Source organism: Myotis lucifugus, unplaced genomic scaffold, assembly GCF_000147115.1.
Source record: "Myotis lucifugus unplaced genomic scaffold, Myoluc2.0 scaffold_2838, whole genome shotgun sequence".
Lineage (NCBI taxonomy): Eukaryota > Metazoa > Chordata > Mammalia > Chiroptera > Vespertilionidae > Myotis > Myotis lucifugus.
This window is the reverse complement of record NW_005873886.1, coordinates 1-14,193: the sequence shown is the minus strand read 5'-3', so window position 1 is coordinate 14,193 and position 14,193 is coordinate 1. Positions and strand designations below refer to the sequence as shown.

At 41.3% G+C, this 14,193-nt stretch overlaps 1 pseudogene; it reads left to right on the top strand.

The window, feature by feature from the left end:
- The first annotated feature begins 1,848 nt into the window (after window positions 1–1,848).
- LOC102430308 lies at window positions 1,849–3,117 on the top strand (annotated as a pseudogene).
- Window positions 3,118–14,193: the final 11,076 nt, after the last annotated feature.

Genomic DNA, 14,193 nt, shown 5'->3' with positions numbered 1-14,193 from the left:
AAAATGTAATAAGGTGTTTGCTCTGAAGTCTAATAGGTTTTAAAGCCAAAAGATATATGAATGCAAAAAGTTCCCACCTTCTTATTCACTAGTATATGTGAGAAAAACCAAGTTCACAAGATATTATGTTACTACACCCTGGGTTTGTATTGCCAAACACAATGTTCTAAGCATTACAACAAACTGCTACCAATTAATCATTCAATTTTGAATTCCTTTAACTTAGTCACCTGTGAAGTGAAGAGATTGGACTAGGTAAACTCTCAAATCTTTTCAGCTTAAAATCTGACTCTAAATCTTGATAAGAAACCTAATCAATTTTGCCAAATGCTTTACATAAAAAGAAAGAAAACTAATCAATTTCCAACATATCTACCAAGAACTATTTTTGAACAAACTAATATCCCTTCTTAATATATTAAAGAACAATACCTTGAGGAGCTTGTGAACTGATAAGGGAAAGTTCAATAGTAGTTCTTCCATTTTCCTTCGAGACAGATTTATTTTTAAATTACATTTATTCAAGTAAAGAATAAGAGGGCTAATATGGAAATGGCATCTAAAATTCATCATTTCAGGGCCTATTATTGATCTGTGCCTCTCAAATAAGTAGGAGTGCTTATGATTCACTGTAGGTTAACTTAGAGCTTCTCCTTCTAAAATAAATGCCTTAAATTAACAAATATAATCAAAACATTTATTGAGAATTTTGTATGTTCTAAACTGAATTAAAAATAAATATGACAAATGAAAAAGTTCATAATAGTTGTCTTAACAACAGCAGTAGAAATTTGCAAAAATCTTCAGTAGATTAAGTTCAACTTAAATTCTAATTAAAATTTAAAACATTGGAGCCAAAACACAATGAAGATGAAATCAAAATAATTTTAGTACCCACCCTCTAAATTAAGTAGAATACAGAAAAATCTTCAGGGAAAGTCAAATTGATCTGTGGTACCTCGAAGAAATATATCATTCATGGCAACATGAAAATGAAAAAGAATCTTTATCTTCCTCAATTGGTTTAGTTTGATTACTTCTAACACCTATACCATATTCTTAGGTCCTTAAATTTCAGAGATTGCAATAACCATAGCACATCCCCACAAAAGCATCAGTGTACCTGCCCTTGCACATATATGATGTGTTGTGTTATCATATTTTCACCGACATTCATCTGTGACTTCCACAGGTCATTGCAGAGACACTTTGAGGGGTGTTGACAGACATATCAAGCTTTAAGTATTTTTTATGTATCATCTCCCTGAACTTACCAGTTTTAAAATTACCAATGACAGCATTAACTTTTTGAAATGCCCATTAAAATAAAATGTAGTAAGTAAATAAAATGTTTATGGGTGAGTTACTTTACAAAATGTACAGTGTTGATTCCTGCTCTTCAAGAAACTCCTTGGTAGAAAGACAAACCTCCATCTACACCACACATCCTTTATCCTCATCTCATGCAACACTGTGGCGGAAGATGGAACACGGTGAGATGGCACCCCTGCCTCTTGCTTCCTCTATTGAAATAAGTGAATAAAGGCTTGTTACTTTCAACTTAGCTTGTTATCCTAATTGAGCATCGACATGTCTGATTGTTCAACAGACCTACAACGACCAAAAGCACTTTGAAAAATGAAAAGCACTAGCTAGGCTGCTGATCAGCTGAACGCTGTCTCCGTGTCATTCGTTCCTTCTTCGCCCGATACCTCCGCCCACACCTTCGGGAACCCCTGCACCTGCTGGGGCTAGACCCCAACATACAGCGCCCGGACGTGTGTCGCCGCTTAAGTGACTCTGGGAAACGCTTGCAGCCTTCGCCCGCTGCCTTCTGGTTGGAGCACTATGGAGGAAGAGAGAGAGAACGACAAACAGTGGTATTTTACTTGGGAAGAGCTGGAAAATAGCCCATCTCGTTACTTTGGGCTGGACCCAGATAAAGAACTTTCTTGTCGCCAGCAAGCGGCCAATCTGCTCCAGGACATGGGGCAACGTCTTTATGTCTCACAATTGACTATCAACACTGCTATAGTATACATGCAGCGATTCTACATGGCCCACTCCTTCACACAGTTCCATGGATACACTGTGGCTCCAGCGGCCTTATTTCTAGCAGCTAAAGTAGAGGACCAGCCCCAAAAATCGGAGCACGTCATCAAGGTAGCACGTGCTTGTCTCCATCCGCAGGAGTCACTTCCTGATACCAGGAGTGAGGCTTACCTGCAACAAGTTGAAGATCTGCTGACATTAGAAAGCTTACTTGTGCAGACTTTAGGCTCTGAACTAACAATTGATCACCCACATATACATGTGCTAAAGTGCATGCAACTTGTTGGAGCAAGCAAGGACTTAGCACAGGCTTCTTACCTCATGGCAACCAACAGCCTGCATTTGACCACATTTAGCCTGCAGTACACACCTCCAGTAGTGGCCTGTGTCTGCATTTATCTGGCTTGCAAGTGGTCCAACTGGGAGATCCCAGTCTCATCTGAGGGGAAGCACTGGTGGGAGTATGTTGACGCCACTGTGACCTTGGGACTTTTAGATGAATTGACACATGAATTTCTACGGATTCTGGAGGAAACCGTCAAGAGGCTCAAACGTTCTGGAACTGGAGGGCGTGCCGGTCTGCCTCAAAAACAAAAGCAGCACACTGAGGAGCAGAGGCAAACCTTCGGAGCAGACAGTCCTCAATGTGATTTCCCAAAGCTCTTCAGACACAACTATTGCAGGTTTAAGAAGCACGCCAACCTCGTCTACCACAAGTTCAGTGCCTTCCCTTCCAACCACTGAAGAGTCATCCAGCAACGTAAGCAGTGTGGCCATATTGCGGGGCGAGCGCTGGCTGTCCTCCCAACCTTCTTTCAAACTAGAACCTGCTCGGGGTCATCGGACTAGTGAGAATGCAGCCCTTACAGGAGCTGATCATTCCTTGAAGCAGGATAGTCCAAATGCATTTATTTCCCAGAAGCAGAACAAGCAAGAGTGTGCCCTCAGCTAAAGTGTCACTGAAAGAATACCGTGCAAAGCATGCAGAAGAGTTGGCTGCCCAGAAGAGGCAACTGGAGGAGGTGGACAAAACAGTTCTCAAAACGAGAATTCCAGCCGAAACCGGTTTGGCTCAGTGGATAGAGGGTCGGGCGGCGGACTGAAGGGTCACGGGTTCGATTCCGGTCAAGGGCATGTGCCTTGGTTGCGGGCACATCCCCGGTGGGAGATGTGCAGGAGGCAGCCAACCGATGTTTCTCTCTCACGGATGTTTCTGACCATCTCTCTCCCTTCCTCTCTGTAAAAAAAAAAAAAAAAAAAAATCAATAAAATATGTATTTAAAGAAAAAAAAGAGAGAGAATTGCAGGGGCAAGTGGAGATAAAGCTGCCTCTTTGAAACCAGAGGAGATAAAAATGCGCACTCAAAGTCCATGCAGCATCTGACAAGCACAATTCTGTGGATGATAGTATATGGCATACTGTTCTTCATGTGTTTGCACCCCTTCTTGACGCTCACAGTCCATTTGCCCACAGCTGTTGCCTGGGCTTTCTGTTCACGCTGAAGTGGAGGCCTCATGGTGGCCAATGCCATGGATCTGTCTCATGCCCAATGGCGTGAGCTGGGCCCTAACCTTTGGAATAGAAATTGATAGGATTAAAATCAACTGGTATAAATACAGATGTAACAAGACAATAGAACACAGAACTTGGCTGGAGATCCTGGCTAGAACCTGGCTAGAGAACCTGGCTAGGCTGCTGATCAACTGAACGCTGTCTCCGTGTCATTCGTTCCTTCTTCGCCGGATACCTCCGCCCACACCTTTGGGAACCCCTGCACCTGCTGGGGCTAGACCCCAACACTTCTTTAGGTTTATCCTTTAGCTGATGTTTATCCTATGAGGTGACAGAGAGTTGTTGAGTCCAAAAGCCTAGATTTGGGCTTTAATTGTGTGTATCACTTACTGGCTTTGTGAACTTGAAAATGTCACTTAACCTCTCTTCTACCAGTTTCTTCATTTGCAGAGCACATTGGATTGGATGAACTTCAGGAGCACTTCCAACTTCTAACATGTGATCACTTTGGATTGCGGCTATTCCATGAAAAATTTGATAAGATAACATGTGGTTAATGAAATAAAGTAATTCACCAATGAAACATGAAGACAATAAAGCTACAATATTACCTAAATTACCTCCTTTGGGGCCACTTTTATTTGTGTATTTTCACTTGTTGGACTGTGATCTGAGAAGGAACCATTTGTTGATTTAAGAAAGCATAGCTTTGGGCATGTGTTTTCACCCAGAAATTTTAATGATTAAGAATTCTACTTAAGTTGCCGAAACCGGTTTGGCTCAGTGGATAGAGCGTTGGCCTGCGGACTAAAGGGTCCCAGGTTCGATTCCGGTCAAGGGCATGTACCTGGGTTGCGGGCACATCCCCAGTAGGAGATGTGCAGGAGGCAGCTGATCGATGTTTCTCTCTCATCGATGTTTCTAACTCTCCATCTCTCTCCCTTCCTCTCTGTAAAAAATCAATAAAATATATTTAAAAAAAAAAAAAAGAATTCTACTTAAGTTAGCGTTTCACATATGCAAATTTGCTAAAATTAAAACATCGCATATTCACCACTTTTACTTCCAGCAATAAACCATTCTGTCATCATGGAACAGAAGCAAGATCATAGCTTTTATGTTCATCTTGGCATGTGGAGATTCCTACCAACTGTTCCTCTTTCCATGAAATGTAGAGGAAAGGTCCAAGGCCTTATAGCCAAGCAGAACTTAGGTTTGACTCCTAATTCCATCTATTACTAACTTTGTCCTTTTTTTTCTCATCTAAAAATGCCTATGGCTGCCCAACAGGTTAAGTATGAGGATGAAGTGAAATAATATATGTAAATCACCTGTCAAATGGAAGAAGATGAACATATTTTAGATCTAGCGTTTATATCTTCCCCAAGAATTCTCCCTTTCACATTCTCCCAATTTTCATATATTTTCAATTGAGAGCCTCTTTCCTAGTTGAGAAAATCCACTTTATGACCTCTAGTCACCACATAATATGCCATCTCCACCCACAAAATGCTTTCCACATTCTTCTCTGTGACTCATACATGGTATATTTGATCAAAACTCTTCTTTTATGGAAAGACTTCTCTGGTTCGAATCCCTTGCTATCCATTTAGCCCAATATTTGTAGCTTTTACCATATTTATTGGCATTTGATTGTGTCACTTTGTAATTCTTTCAAAGTATTTTTTACCTATGTATTCCTGACTACTTTGCAATAAAAGGCTCTGCTTTGCTGTATTTAGACTGAATAGGAAATGTTGGATGAGTTCAGGGCATTCAAATGGAGAGGAAAATATGCACTGGAGGGCATTAAAAGACGACCAGCTAGGATCATGAGGGAACTTGAAATGATTTCATATAAGAAACGGTTGAGAGACTTGGACCATCTCTCCTGGAGAAGACAAAGGTGTCGAGTGTGTTTCCTTCCACGTCCCGCATGGAGTAGGGTTCGGTATCTGAAAGTGGAGCCGCACACAAATGAAAGAAAAAGACCCAAGATAATTTTGCAATGTTGGGGGACCAGGCGGGCAAGTCCAACTCAAGGAGAGGGACTTCCACTGATGCTCAGGCTGCTCCAAGCTTTTATTTGATCTGGGGTAGCCCTAAGGTAAGGAGGTTTGTCTGGGGTAGCCCTAGGATAAGGTGGTTTGAATGACACATGGATTAGCTCATTGGTAGACAATTTCCAGAAATAGGCAGAATATCTGATCAACAATAATCAACAAGGATCTACACAAGTATCTAAGGAATTAAGGGAACTAAGGTGGGGATGCTTCAGCTGTTATTACCTAAATTAACTGGGTGGTTCCTAGATTAACTGGGTGGTGCAGTTCTGACCTTTGCTAGGACTTCAAAGGTTACTAGTTTTTGGGGGTCTCTGTCTACACTCAGCTAGTGAAGACAATGAATGGACTCCTGCAAAAGGTTGATGGCAGTGTAAGAGAAGTTGTCTTTGTCTACAAACAGCTGAAGACTTACCATGTAAAAGAGATATTGGAATTTTAAAAAATTAAATCCAATTATATAAAACTGTAAGAAAGAACATTCTAACAGACATAGCTGTCTTAAGATGAGTTCTCTGGCTTTGCAAGTACTTGGACATGGGCTAAAACATCATTTGTTTGTAATATTGTATAAAGTATAAAACACTGAAGCATCAGATGAATGATGGGACTGGAGGAACATTGAAGTTCATCTTGCCTCAGGTTTTGTTTCATTCCAGACAGAAAGTGCTTCTTGACTACTTTGTATTTGTTGAACAGAGGGATGATTATTCCTCATACAGTGAGCACTTGGCAAGTGTTTTCCAGCAGCATTTTCTAGGATCCTTCAATAAATACTCAATACTGTTGAAAATACTCAATACTGTTAAAAACCTCTTTCATATACATGCAATAAGCCATACTCACCTGCTTTGTAAGCAGGGCCTTTGGTGAATATTTAAATAATACTATTTGCATTCTTGAGACTATATTGGGAAAAATTATACCAAAACCCCACCTCAACTTTCTAAGCAAAGTAAAAGTATTCAATAAATTAAATAGAAATATTTGAAGCATAAGAAAAGATTTGTTGTGTTTGAATCCTTATTTCCCCTTAACGTCTGTGTGACTCTCAGTAAGTTACTTATTCACATGAACTCCAGTATTTTCATTTGTAAACTAGAGGCCCAGTGCACGGATTCGTGCAGCAATAGGGTCCCTTAGCCTGGCCTGTGCCCTCTTGCAATCTAGGACCCCTTGGGGGATGTCAGACTGCTGGTTTCCGCTGGATTGGTCCAAAACCAGCAGTCCAACATCCCCTGAGGGATGTAGCAGTGCGGGTAGTGGCAGGCAGCCAGGGAGGAGCCCAAGCCGGGGCTGGGCACTGCTCCTGCTTATCCCGGCCCTGCTGTACCTACTGCTGCCACCACTTGGTAGCACTGACACGGAGGCAGGAGAGGCAGTTGTGCTCGCCAGCCGTGAGCCCGGCTTCTGGCTGAGCAGTGCTCCCGCTATGGGAACACACTGACCACCAGGAGACAGCTCCTATGTTGAGTATCTGCTCCTTGGTGGTCAGTGTGCATCATAGCGACCGGTTGACTGGTTGTTCGGTTGCTTAGGTTTTTATATATATAGATGATTTTAAAAATAATCATTATGTTTTAGAGAAGTTTGAATTTAAATAAAAATTAGAAAGAGAATACAGAGTTCTCATACACTCCTTACTTTTAATGTCTTTTATTAGTTCTAGAGGCCTTGTGTACTGGTGGTGTCTGTTGGCCTGGCCTGCACCCTCTCGCAATCCAGGACCCCAGGGGGATGTCAGACTGCTGGTTTCAACCTGAACCCCACAGGCCAGGCCAAGGGACCCCATCAGTGCACAAATCTCAGCACCAGGCAGGTTTCGGCCAATTCCCACAGGCCAGGTCAAGGGACCCCACCAGTCCATGAATCTGTCCCCCAGGACTCTAGTATCCATATATGATCTTTGGTTAATCTCTTCCTGCCCTCCCCACTCCCCCCTTCCCTCTGAGATTCATCAGTCTGTTTCATGTTTCCATGCCTATGCTTTGAGCATCAGCCCCCTGGTGGTCAGTGCACGTCATAGCTACTGGTCGAATGGTCGCTTAGGCTTTTATATATACAGATACTGTGATAATATTATCAGCACTCTTGAAATGTTATTCAGGGCATGGACCAATCAGAAATCATGTCTGGCCAATGCTACTGGATGCCAGCCAGTAGATTGTATTGGAGCAGACCAGCTGAATGGCAGCAGCTCTGGGCATGGGGATTGAATACAAGAAGATTCTGAATAAATGTTAATTTCCTCCCACCATTGAGAAGAAGATTCTGAATAAATGTTAATTTCATCCCACCATTGAGAAGCTGAGATTGCTGTGATAGGTAATAGGAATTATCTGTAACTTTCTCGTGGGATTCAGAATCAGTTTGCATAGCTATGAAAATATTATTCCTAGTCCTATTAGTTTAGGTTCAATTGGTCTTAAATTGTCATTCTGAAAACATATTTACTTCCCTACAGTGCTCATTTGGCTTTGGGTGTATAGGACAACTAAAGAATGTACAAGCTTGAGATCATCTTTCTGATGAAAATGGGCAAGTGTTTTCCTTTATATTCTTGATTCTCCAGATTAATCTGCTGAGATAAAAGAAGGTGAAATAGTTTATTTTAGAGGTAAAAGTGGCACTGAATCCATACAGAAGAACATTAAGAAGGCATTGCTTGATTACAACTATTTTCTGAATAGACTCCTTATGTTAAATGTAGTTGCTGAAGTCCCCTACTATGATTATATTGTTGTCGATCTCTCCCTTGATATCTTCCAGGAGTTTTTTTAATGTATTTGGGTGCTCCTGCATTGGGTGCATATATGTTTATCCGGGTTATATCCTCTTGTTGTATCGATCCCTTTAGTATTATGAAGTGGCCTTCTTTATCTCTTGTTATGGCCTTCACTTTGATGTATATTTTGTCTGATATAAGTATTGCCTGGAGAGGATGCGGAGAAAAAGGAACACTCATGCCCTGCTGGTGGTAATGTAGACTGGTGCAGCCACTATGGAAGACAGTATGGAGTTTCCTCAGAAAGTTAAAAATGGAACTCCCATTTTAACCAGTGATCCCACTTCTAGGAATATATACTAAGAAACCATAAACACCAATCAGAAAGGATATATGCATCCCTATGTTCATAGCAGCACAATTTACCATAGCTAAGATTTGAAAACAGCCTAAGTGCCCATCAACAGATAAGTGGATTAGAAAACCGTGGTACATCTACACAATGGAATACTATGCTGCTGTAAAAAAGAAGGAATTCTTACCATTTGCAACAGCATGGAGGGAACTGGAGAGCATTATGCTAAGTGAAATAAGCCAGTCAGTAAAAGAAAAATACCACATGATTTCACTCATTTATGGATAATAAAGAACATTATAAACTGATGAACAAAAATAGATACAGAGGCAAAGAAGCATTGATCAGACTGTCAAACTACAGCAGGAAGGCTGTGGAGGGTTGCAGGGTGGAGGTAAGAGATCAACTGAAGGACTTGTATGCATGCATATAAATATAACCAAAGGATGCAAGACACTTGGGGGGGGGGGGAGTGAGGGCATGTGCCAGGGGATAGGAGAGGCCAGGGGGAGGTCAATGGGGGAAAAAGGAGACAATAGTAAATATTATTATTTGTAATACTTTAAACAATAAAATAAAATTTAAAAAAAGATGTTGTGTCAAGCTACAAAGTTTTAGAGAGCTTTGTTACACAGTAGTAGATAACTGGAGCACAACACACACACACACACACACACACACACACACACACACATTCACATACAACTGGGACCATGTAGCTTTTTTCATGTTACAATATATTATAAAGATTTTTCCATGACATTAAATGTCTTTCAAATCTTGATTTTTAATCATAATGTCAGGTGTGTTTTTTTCCATTGACATTAGCTCCTGTTGCCAAATATCTAATAAGTACTTATGATGTAATGTGAGGCACAACCCAGAGTTTTAATGCAACTGGTAATGGCAGCATATTTTCTCCTTATTTAATTCAGGGACCCCCTGAAGACTAGGATAGTTGGGTACACAGTAGGATGAACAGCCCTACTCCAGGAGCTGATTGACTTCTAATTGTCTTATTAGAAATTTGGCCAAATTTTCATGGTTTTTTGAGCAGTAGCACTTTAATCCTACAGATGTAAATCAGTCCCAATGTTTTATTTGGAGGTGATTAATCTTTCTCTCTCTCTCTCTCTCATATTTTTTCATCCTCTCTTTTTCTGCCTTTCTCCCTCTCTCTCCAGTGTTTTTATTTAAGGAAGATTCATTTTGAGCTAAAAGGCAAAAGGTTTCACACACTCATGAAATTCATGACAAAAGATAAGGGTTATATAAATGGTAGGCAAATGTGAATTTTAAAGCAGATCTGAAAAAAGAGAGAAATTAACAAATTTCTTGGTTTGAGACACTTATTTCTTTTTTAATAAGGCCATCAATTACCAAATCAATGAGGCATGGTCTGTTGTTATCACTCAATAGAGTGAATGCCAGCAACTCCAATTTTTATTTTAGATACTGCAACCTTCAGGGAGGTGCTCCACATCTATGATACATTTGTATGATTATTACTACTATCCAGTGTTGTTTTTGAAGATATATGTAGAGCTATCCATTTGGAATACAAGGCTTTACTAAGCACCCATGTCTATTGCCAGGCATTGCTGCATACTGTGGATAAAAAGTGAATCACACACAATTTTTGTCTTCATGGAGTCCAAGATTTTTAGGAGATAGTGTTTCTCTCAGGGCTCTTGCACATTTCATGCAGTCTAACCATTGCATGATATCCAGAGATCAGTTCCGATATTCCCAATTTCTTTCAGGAGACCGATTTTATGTGCAATGTATCTGTTGAAATAAAAAAAATCCTACCTAATAAAAGAGAAACATGGTAATTAGCCATACCTCCACTACCCTTCCCATTGGCTAATCAGGGTGATATGCAAATTAACTGCTAGCCAAGATGGCGGCTGGCAGCCAGGCAGCTTGAAGCAAACATGAGACTTGCTTGCTTCAGTGATGGAGGAAGCCAACATTCCCCGCCTGCCTTGCTGGCCTCTGAGCTTGCAGGTTGAAACATTGTTACAAATATAGAAACTAAACAAAACCCCAGAAACCTGCTTTCAGCCAGCCGGGAACTCAGAGCTAGAGTTGAAACAGTGTTTCGATTATAGAACCCAAACAAACCAGATACCTGCTTTCAGCAGCCAAGGCCTCAGAGCTGGAGCCAAGACGCAGAGCTAAAGCTGGCCCAGAATAAAAAAAGAAAAAAGAAAAAAAGGAGCGTTTGGGAGCTTCAGTCACCCGCCAGCCTGAAAACAGCCCTCAGCCCCTCACCCAGATTGGCCAGGCTCCCCAGTTGGGACCCCCACCCTGAAGGGGGTGTGACCAGCTGCAAAAAGCCATCATCCCCTCATCCAGGCTGGCCAGGCATCCCAGTGGGGACCCCCACCCTGATCCAGGACACCCATCAGGTCAAACCAGCCGGCCCCCATCCGTGCACCAGGCCTCTATCCTATATAGTAAAAGGGTAATATGCCTCCCAGTACTGGGATCAGCGGAGCAGCGAGGCCTCCCGGCACTGGGATCAGCGTGACAAAGGGCAGTGCCCAAACCCACTGATCGCCCTGCAGCTCTGTGTGTGACAAGGGCCAGGGCCACAACCTCCCTATCTGCCCTGCTCTGTTCATGACAGGGTGCAGCGCCCCAACCCCCTGATTAGCCCTGCTCTGTGCTTGATAGGGGGGAGCTCCCCAACCCCCTGATTGGCCCTGCTCTGTGTGTGACAGGGTGCAGCGCCCTAACCCCCTGATCGGCCCTACCCTGAGCATGACTAGAGGTGGCATCGCAACCTCCCGATCCGCCCTGCTGTGTGCATGACAGGGTCGGTGCCCCAACTCCCCAATCAGCCCTGCTCTGAGCCCGACCAGGGGCTGCACCTAGGGATTGGGCCTGCCCTCTGCCACCCAGGATCGGGCCTAAGCCAGCAGGTCGTTATCTCCTGAGGGGTCCCAGACTGCGAGAGGGCACAGGCCGGGCTGAGGGACCCTTCCCCTCCCCCCCGAGTGCACAAATTTTTGTGCACCGGGCCTCTAGTTTAGTTATAAATTCATTCTGGATTTTAGACAATTCAAGTGGTAGTTGTTAATGCTGTCATCAGGATGTTAACATCCCTATCAATGCTCCAGTAAGGAGAATGCAATTATTGAAAGAGTAAGAGAATATAGAACTTAAAGTTCTGATTTCCTAATTTCTTGCCATTTGGAGCAAGTCACTTTGGTTTCTGAGTCTTCATCTGTATAATGAGTCTGTTTTAAGAAACATTTCTAGCTCAAGATTTTATATGTCTGCTCTCATATCTGAAAAAATTCATAACTGGAATAGTAGTTGAATAGGGTGTATATAATATCTCCTGTTACAATATCAACCTGTGACTACCAATGGTCTCTAATCATTTGGTATGTCACCCTTTGCCTCAAGTGAGAACAGTTTTCTTCTGGGTCTTACACCCCCTTTAATTGGAAATTTGTATCATGTGAAAGTTAGCACTATATATGGGAAGGGAGGAGTTCATTGTTGATCACAGAATATGAAGTTATTAATTAGGGAGCGATGCAATGTAGCTCTTAAGTAGGTTACAGTATACTTAGTAGTGAAAGAGTGTGTGATTGCCAACTCTGATATTGACTTATTCTTAGTTCAAAGTCATTGAGATGAAAAAATAATTTAGTGGTATTCAACTTTCGAATCACTAATTACTTCAGTATCTACACTCAGTATCTTTCCAGTTCCCTCATATCTATTAGTTGATCTATCATTGTATTAACTTTGGAATACAACCACTAGATACCTTTTGTGACAATATTTTTGGTATGATGTATAGGATGATGGTCCAAATAAGGCAGTTGAGAGAAAGCCATTCCTCTTTGCTTTGATAGCTCTTAGTAGATACCTTAGTATGGCATCTCTCACATTGTTATTTTAATACATTGTTGGTTTGTCTCTCTTGTGTAGTAGGCTCTGGACCTCTTTGGCCAGGAATAATTACTTAGTAATTTTTGTGTTCTTAGTGGAATTTCTTACATAATAAGTACTCAGCCATATATGTTAAATGAATTACCCTATACATATCTGTATTATAATTATTCATTGTTTAACCCTGTTGAAAAACAAAGTGTCAATTTAACAAATATTTATTGAATAGTTACTATATTTATGACATTGCTAAAAATCTGTAAGTTGCAGTTAATGATCATGGTGTGCAATTTCATTTGAAGTCAATGTCATAAGACCATCAGTAGCTATAAAGTAAATAAAAATCATGATTATTTGCTCCCTCATTTAAAAAAGGTCAACTGCACTTGCAGATGAAATGTATGTGGTGCAATTTTCTTGCAGTGGTGTGCTGCTTTTCCCCAAAGCCAGCTTGCTATTTTGAAAGCAGGGAGTGTCCATGATTTATGTAGAGCATCAAGTAATGAAGTAGGTCAGTGGCTCTTTGAGCCACAGGCATTTTCTAGATTTCAAAATAGAAGATTGGGATTTGTGGGGAACCTGTTACTTTTCAGGTATTAAACAGATTTTGTGTTTTTTTTTTAAATTACAGCACTAAAGTTCTAGATTTTGGAAACAGTTTTGGAGTTAACATCTTTGCATTTAAAAATATATTTAAATTATATGACCATACATGAAGGATGATAGCCAATAAAACAAGGCTGAACCTACAATATTTAAGCTGTTAACTAGTTACATGTCTGTATTTTTTCCATAACTTTATGAAGTGGAGATAAAATGGAGAGGGATATTTATAAACACATTTTAGGGAAAGATGCTACAAAGAATAAAAAATTTGTGTTAGTATAGGGCTTTCTATCTATGATGATTAATTTTATGTGTCCATTTGACTAAACCAGATATTTGATCAACATTATTCTGGGCATTTCTATGAGGGTGTTTTGGATGAGATTAACATTTAAATCGCTGAATTTAAGTAAAGCTGATTGTCCTCCATTATGTGGGTGAGCCTAATCCAATCAGTTGAAGACAAAAAGACTGGCCTTTTCAGAATAAGAAAGCATTCTCCAGCAGACAGCCTTCATCTGCAACATTAGTTATTCCTAATTCTACAGCAGATGACCCTTTGGACTCAAACTGAACCTTTGCCTTTCCTGGATCTCCAGCCTGCTGGTACCCCTTGAAGTCATTTAAAAAATCATATCTGTAATATATGTAATATTATATATAATTATATGTATTATATATAAGACTAGTGGCCCAGTGCACAAAATTTGTGCACTGGGGAGGGTATGTTCCTCAGCCTAGCCTGCACTCTTTCCAATTTGGGACCCCTCGAAGGATGTCCTACTGCCAGGTTACAGGGATGGCGCATAAACCGGCAGTCGGACATCCCTCTCGCAATCCAGGACTGCTGGCTCCTAACCACTCACCTGCCTGCCTGCCTGCCTGATTGCCTCTAACCACTCTGCCTGCCAGTCTGCTTGCTCCCAACTCCCCCCCCCCAGCTGCTGGCCTGCTTGCCCCAAAA